The 8275-nt window shown below is 38.5% G+C and overlaps 1 pseudogene; it reads right to left on the bottom strand.

Moving 5' to 3' along the window:
* Positions 1-2374: 2374 nt before the first annotated feature.
* Positions 2375-8275, bottom strand: part of LOC107659508 (proprotein convertase subtilisin/kexin type 5-like) — a 27349-nt pseudogene continuing 21448 nt past the window's right edge.

Here is an 8275-nt window from a genome sequence, read left to right as displayed (position 1 = left end):
TTTCAGAATTAACAGAGGTGTAGCTGTAATTAAGTTGATGTTTTATTGAAAATAAATTTAATTGAAAACTTTAATTCTAAGTTATTGTGATCAGTGTTCCCTATAGTTGGGCACTTGGTTCTGTTTATTTATTTATTTTTATAGTTTTCATTTGGCTCTTGTAACTGTATTGAAAACCTTAGTTGTGCAAAGGAAGCCAAGATAATATAAGATCAAGTGATGTTGGTGATGGTGATAAAATCATTGTGATTCACTGATCTCATCTAAATTCTAATCACTGATTATCAATGTGATGTGTTAACAATACATTTACATTTTGCAAAACAAAACCTGTAATACAAAGTGAGATTCAAGGTAACTTTAATTCTGAAGAATGTTGAAAACAATGTTAGATGATTCAAATGTAAGATACCTTTAATTGCCCATGAACACATATTCAAATACATTTTTTAGATTCATGATACCGTAACATGCTAATGTATTACCTGTCAAAGTACAATTGAATATATCTTGAGTCTGATTTTTGACTAGTCAAAACTTCTTTTGACTTTTCAAAAATCTAATTTAAAGATATCTGCCATTTAGTTATGGATATCTCAATCTGATTCTGCATTTACCCTTCTGAATGGGAAGAATTGTAATATAGATATCTGAAAATAACATTGTACCTAGTGAAAATTATTGGGCGATTAGCTTAAAGGGGTCATATGATGCGATTTCAAAGTTTTTTGAACCTAGAAGAGTACAAGGCTGGCTGTGCACAAAGGCTATTTCAAAAAAAAAAAAAAAAGGTAAATTCTGACTTTGCTATGACAATCTGGCGCTTCTGAATCAGCGACTGTAAGTATGTTTTGTAAGTATGTACCGCCTTCAGCCAGCGGTACCCAAAATTTCAAGAGAAGAGCAGATTTCCCTATCTCTGGGTTCCAAGAGGATGTGGATGACTTTGCGTCACACTATGCCTGGCCATCCTCATCCCCCTCTTCTATCACCAGTGGGTAGCAGGGCCCGGTTCAAGAACGTTATTCTTTCTCCCACGCTCCCAGCCCAACCGTGGAGCCAGGTAAGTGTTGCACCACACACTCAGACCCCACTTCAGGACGCTATGCCTTCCGAGTTGGGTCCCTGTGCTCCACTGCGCTGCCCCACTGTGGGTACATCTGTGGTTCCTCTGGTCCCGCTTGTACGGCCTCTGGGGGCCTGGCTAGTGCTCCATACTTCATGTCTTGATTCTCCCTCGACACAGACTGTTCCTACACTTTGCGTTCGAGGGGCGGGCATAGCAGTACAAAGTCCTCCTTTTCGGGCTGTCCCTGTCACCTTGCGTCTTCAGGAAGGTGGCGGAGGTGGCCCTTGTTCCCATGAGAGAACATGGCGTTCACATTCTCAACAGTTGTGCGAATACAGGGACATGGTGCTCAGTCACCTCAGCCAGCTGGGGCTTCGGGAACAGCTGGGAAAAGAGCAAACTCTTTTCTGTGCTGCACCCGCTTCCGCATTTATACCCGCGCTGTGGGGCAGAGCGCGAGATGCAAATTAGTTTACACTCAAAGGTGATAGGACTCCTAATTCGTCGGTACGTTCCGACGTGACGTCTCCGTTCCCTCCTTCAGGGAACGAGGGTTACATACATAACCGAGATGTTCTTATGACTGTCTTGTTGCTCAGTGAAAACCATTATTTTACTGACGAGAATTCTGCTTTTTGTTTAGTTCTTAAATTAATTGATCTAGAATTTTTGTTAAACATAAAAAAGGCAAAAAAGTTTTTATGGTGTGGTACATGGTGCATCTGGGGCCTTATTTATAAAATGTGCATACACATAGATTTTATCTTAGAGTGTGCATACACTAAAATCCACGCCAACATTCATATTTATAAAAATGGTCTTAGTGCCACGTCAGGGTCTAAGCAGACATACAGACATTTTTCAGTGTCCGAGTACTGCAGGTATTTAGAAATCCTAAGCTTCTTGCTGCTCATCATTCTCAAATAAAGATTTGGACATTGACTGGCACTATATGTTAATGACATTATTTAGGCTGCATTTACAAGGCAGAGATCTGAAACCATTTAGCTGTGCACAATTTTAAGATAATTTGTGACATAAATATCACATCTTAAAAAGAGGTGTACACACTTTTTTTTTGTACGTACATTCGTTCACTGATTCACACATACGCACATTTGAGAAATGATCATAAGATGAAATGTAGGATGGTTTCTACGGTCTGTGGTATTGTGCTCAATTGTGACTGCATTATCAAGACTTAATGTTCAGCAGAACAGCTAATAAAGAGATGGAAAATGGCTTTTCTGAAATTGATTGAATATTTTTTATTAAGAAAATACGAATAAACTATCTGTCACCTTTTAATCAAATCCAAAAAAAAAAAGTTTGGTACCACTTTATAGTAACTGTCATTAACAACATTAACAAATATTACATTACATTATGGAAAGGGTTATATTACAATAACATAAAACTAATCTACATTGACAGCAATATTCTGAATTCTGAAATATATACAATATATAAGAATAAATGTATCAGGAAAGCACATATAAAGATGCTATCATGTATCGATATATCATTAATCTTTACCACCTTCCAATCCAGTGAGTTCTGACCACAGAAGTGTACATATAAAGAATTAGTAGAATGCGACTCATTAGTGACCATATTTTAGGCTCTGCTGAGGTGCGTGTTCTCATTAGCGTCGTCCTCGTCCTGCTCCTCTTCCGTGTCTGGCTCATGGATGAAACCGTAGCGTCGATACACAGATCCATCTCGACTGGTGTAGACCACGTCCACCTCGTCTCCGCTGTCCTCTGGTTCTGGTACTCCATGTGGCATGGGCCGAGGACTGGGCTGTTCTCTAGCCACCCCACTCAGTCGTTCATAACTCCGTCTCCAGCATAACCTTTTTTTGGCCCTCGCCTGTACCAGAGCAAACACAACTAGTGCTAGCACTACAGCTAGCAGCAGAGCGGCAGGTAAAGCTGCAGATGCATGCTGTACCGCTTGGGACCTCAGAATAGCATCATCCTGACTTATGCTTGGTACAGGCGCCTCAAGACACAATGCTGTAAAAAAACAAAATTAAAAATAATTTATTAATAAAAAAAAAAAATATATATATATATATATTCATTAATTAATAACAATTAATATAGAGTTCTGTAAAATAAAAAAAATAAAAAATAAAAAAATAACACTTTAGTATGGGGACCAATTCTCACTATTAACTAGTTGCTTATTAGAATGCCTATTATTAACATATTGGCTGTTTATTAGTATTTATAAAGTACATATTCTGCATGGCCATATTCTACATCCCTAATCCTATCCAATAACTAAACTTAACAACTACCCTACTAACTATTAATAAGCAGCAAATTAGGAAGATGAGGCAAAAGCCGTAGTTAATGGTTTATTAATGGCGAGAATTGGACCTTAAAATAAAGTGTGACCAAAAAACATGTAAATGCAGTGCTTGTTTGCGAAGGGACAATTAATTTATTGGACCATTTTCTTTTTTACTGTGCAAATGTAACAATTCACTAAAATTATTCTGATTTCCCAAAACTGCCCATTTTGGGCTGTAAGTTTGAGTAAAATTAGTAATCAGTTCCATTATTTAACCTTAGTTAACTACATTAGTTAACGAATTAAAAATGGAAACTACTATTAAAGCATTTACTAATCTTAATGTTCATTTCAACATTTACTAAAACATTATTAAAGGAATAGTTCACCCAGAAATTGAAATTTGCAGAAATTTTACTCACCGTCAGGCCATCCAACATGTAGGGGAGAGCAGGGCGCAACGATATTTTGAAGTCAAAGTACAATTGACTTATTATATTTTGGCCCACATAAACGAGCCAAAATGCTTTACATTTCTTGAAATAATAACTTCTGAACATTAAACATTGACTTTCTTGTGGTTTCTCATTAAAATTCATTAAAGTAAATTGCATCGCTAATCTCATAAAATAGCATAGTTTAATAATAGCAGGGCACATTGTAACGTAGTGTTACAACGTTCCCCATCTGCGCAACTGGAATTTAAAACCGGTTGGTGTCTTCTGCTAGTTATTGAAGCATTAAAAAACTGATAATCTAAACTGATAAAAAACAGATTGGGGATTAAAATAATAGCAGATTTGTCTCATTTGAAATTAATACTAAAAACTGAGATTAAAATTTTCTTTTACAATGGTAAAAATAAATGTTCAGCGATATCTTTTTGAAAAAAGATTTTTGAATTTCGGCACACTTTTTTCTCTATATAGTGCTGATATGGCAACTAGTAAATGCCGTAAATTTTGTTATGCTAGCATGTGTGGAAATATTTAAACCATGTGTGTTACAGCTAACCCCATGTTATTTTGTGCCCCGCACTCCCCTGTGATGAGTTTGTTTCTTCAAAGGAATATATTTTAAGAAATTTAGCATCACATCACTTGAAATGGATCCTCTGCAGTGAATGGGTGCCGTCAGAATGAGAGTCCAAACAGCTGATAAAAACATCACAATAATCCACAAGAAATCCTCATAACTCTAGTCCATCAATTAAAGTAAAAAGCTATGTGTCAAAAATCCACCCACACATTTGTTTAGAACTGCTTTGGTTTTCGCTTGTAAACAGTGATCTTTGATCATTGCATATTTCCCTCCAACAGTTTGACGTTTAAAACGTCTTCATGGAATTGTTTATTACAATTATGCAGCTTTTTTGCTTCACAAGGTGTTAACTGATGGACTGGAGTCGTGTGGACTAGTTGTGGATTATTGTGATGTTTTTATCAGCTGTTTGGACTCTCATTCTGACTGCACCCATTCACTGCAAAGGATCCATTGGTGAGCAAGTGACGTAACATTAAATTTCTCCAAATCTGTTCTGATGAAGAAACATACTCCCCTACATCTCGGATGGCCTGAGATTGTGTACATTTTCTGCAAATTTATTTTTTTGGGGTGAATTAATATGTCTCCCTATGTCAAAAACCCAGGCTTAAAGTAAAAAGTACCTGAGCCTGAATCACAAAGACAACACTTCTCGTTCTTCTCCCCGTACTGGCAGCAGGGCAAGCACTGACTGTCAGGGGCATGAAGGGCGAAACCTGGGTGACAGGTAAGACAGCTCTGGGGCCCGGCACCGGAACAATGTTTACAGGACTCGTCACAGGGTTCACAAATTCCCTAATGCCATTGAAAAATACAAAATCTTGTTTTTTATATCTTTTGATGAAAGTATTAATATTTTTAATGGTTTTCATCTTTTGACAAAAATAGCAGTATGATCAGATGCTACTATAAATGAAGGCATAAACTTCCACACACACTCTGTCATCAGCACTTACACTCTGCGAGTAATATCGGCTCTCTTCACAGCGAGGGTAACACACCCCATCCTGCAGGACGCTGCCCCAGTCACACGTGTCACAGCCCTGAGGAGTGTTATCTGCAAACAACACAGAATCACTCAGAAGAGAAAGGGTGAGGCACCAACTGTTTCATTTAAAGAGATGGTAATATGGAGTTACTTTGAAGTCAGAATTTCACTACATTCAATCTCTAATTCACTATTAAATATTTAAGTCACCACATAGTATCAAAATTGATCATTCTTGTCCAATGACTAAACAAGTTTCAATCCTTGACATCACTTGTTACTTGAAAAACTGAAAATTTGGTCACACTTTATTTTAAAGTCCAATTCCTGCTATTAACAAAGCATTAACTATGACTTTTGCCTCAGTAAACTCCTAATTTGCTGCTTATTTATAGTAAGGTAGTTGTTAAGTTTAGGTATTGGGTAGGATTAGGGATGTAGAATATGGTCATGCAGAATATGTGCTTTATAAGTACTAATAAACAGCCAATATGTTAATAAGCATGCTAATAAGCAACTAGTTCATAGTGAGAATTGGTCTGTAGACTAAAGTATTACATTTCTTAAGTCATATTATGAAAGATAATTAATTCATGTGCTCACTCTTTTTTATAAATTGGTTTGGCTAGTTTAGTAATTCCAATAAGGACAAATCTTCATGTCACAACACATAGCGCAAACCAAAATCTGCCCAAAAGTTTGTAAGATTTAAAGGTTTAACGTTTATAGATTGGCCTTATTTACTTCCATAATAAGTTCCTTAATGTAATCCATATTTTTGCTTTTTTAAATAAAAGGAGGGATGTCAAAAAAAATAATTTTCGTGGTAATCAACATTTAGCTTTTTCTGATTGACCTTTATTTGTAGTGAACACAGAATATTCCTTTTAGACTGGAATGTAATTAACACTAGTAGCACAGTACCTACTAACTACTAGACTTCAAATTTTTGTTCTTCCAGGAATCCTGTGTCAGCCAAGCAACTTCCTTAGAGATGTATTATATACCTCCATGGTGGCCAAGTCAAGAGATTTTATTTCATAGCTAATTCTATAGCATGCATTTTAGCACAATGAAACGTTATTGCAGACAGATAGATCTGATTCTGTTTGCTGACTGGTCAATATAACATTTCATGGTCAAACAAGGGAGGCCATATAATGATAAGAATGAAGATATGTTGGTGTCACGGAAGCTCATAAAATGTGAAAACAATGATATAACAGAAATACCTGTGCAGGATTTGCAGCTGGTGTGGCACTGTCTGCAGCTGTGCTTGCTCTCATAAAAGCGCTGCGGACATTGATCCACACACTGCCTGGTGCCCTGCAGGTCCAGCAGAGGAGGTGTGCACACCCTGCAGGCGTCCGGCCCTGGGCCCGAGCACTGCTCACAGGAACGGTCACACTTCTCGCAGCACTCTCCTGTGCTGAAGTACCTGAGGAAGACACAATAAGTCCGAGAAAGAAACTCATGTCTTGTTATTATATACAGACAGTGAAAATAAGGCAGTAAATTACTGGGAAATGAGATAGAAACACCATGCTAGGGCACGGCTCTGATAAAGTGAACGCAAATCCTTTTTTCATGCATTTGGCAGATAACTTTGCTTTCAAGCTACACATTTACATTTTATCAGTTCTTGCTTTCCCCGGGAATCGAACCCATGACCTTGGCATCATGCTCTACTGTCTGAGCTACAGGAAAGTCCTGTCCTATGTTATCATCAAGACATTATCAGCAAAGTCTTTCGAAGTTGTAAGGTGAAGCCACCATGGATCAGAACTGTTGGTCCAGCACATCCCATAGATCAGGGGTGTCAAACTCAGTTCCTGGAGGGCCACAGCCCTGCACAGTTTAAATGCAGTCCTAATTAAACACACCTGATCCAGCTAATCAAGCCATTAAGGCTTATTTGAAAACTACATGGTATGTGTGTTGGAGCAGGGTTGGAGCTAAACTATGCAGGGCTGGGGCCCTCCAGGAACTGAGTTTGACACCCCTGCCATAGATGCTCAATCGGATTGAGATCTGGGGAATTTGGAGGCCAGGGCAACATCTATTCATCATGTTCCTCAATTGATTCCTGATCCTATGCAGTGTGGCAGGGCACAATATCCTTCTGAAAGAGGACACTCCCCTCATAGAATATAATTTCCATGAAGGGATATACAATGGTTAGATGGCACATGTCAAATTGACATCCACATGAATGGCCAAACCCAAGGTTTCCCAGCAGAATGTTGCAAAGAGCCTCACACTCCTTCCACCAGTTGTCGTCTTTCCAAAATGCATCCTGGTGCCATTAGTTCCCCAGGTAAACAGTGCAAATATGTACAGCTATCCACTTCATATAAATGAAAATGGGAATCACTGGACCAGGCGACCTTCTTCCCCACCTCCAGTGTGCAGTTCTGATGCTCACATGCCCATTGTAGCTTTGGCTGCTCAACACCCTGTTGCCAGATTGGGTTTTGTCGCACCTTGGACCACTGTTGGTTGGTTCTTATGCCTGCTGACCAGGAACATCCCACAAACCTTACCGTTTCATCTGGCCATAACAATTTGACCCTTGTCAAAGTAGCTCAGGTCTTTAACCACTTTAAGTTCTGAGAAGTTTGGGAAGCTACTGTAAGGATAAAAGAAACTCAGATACTTTGATCTCATGAGAAACAGACAATACAAACTTACACGGGCATCTTCGAGACACCCCACAGAGTGGTGGTGCAGGAAACGCCTCTCTCACATATGCATCAGTTCCTTTTCATCTCCTTCCTTCCCCTTACCCATCCTCCCTCCACTTGATTCACTCAGAATGGTCAATAGTATAATGTTCTATATGAATGCAAATAAGATTTACAGTCATGTTTGGT

Source organism: Sinocyclocheilus anshuiensis, unplaced genomic scaffold (genome assembly GCF_001515605.1).
Source record: "Sinocyclocheilus anshuiensis isolate Anshui unplaced genomic scaffold, SAMN03320099.WGS_v1.1 scaffold387, whole genome shotgun sequence".
Classification (NCBI taxonomy): Eukaryota; Metazoa; Chordata; class Actinopteri; order Cypriniformes; family Cyprinidae; genus Sinocyclocheilus; species Sinocyclocheilus anshuiensis.
This window is presented reverse-complemented; position numbering and strand designations above follow the sequence as displayed.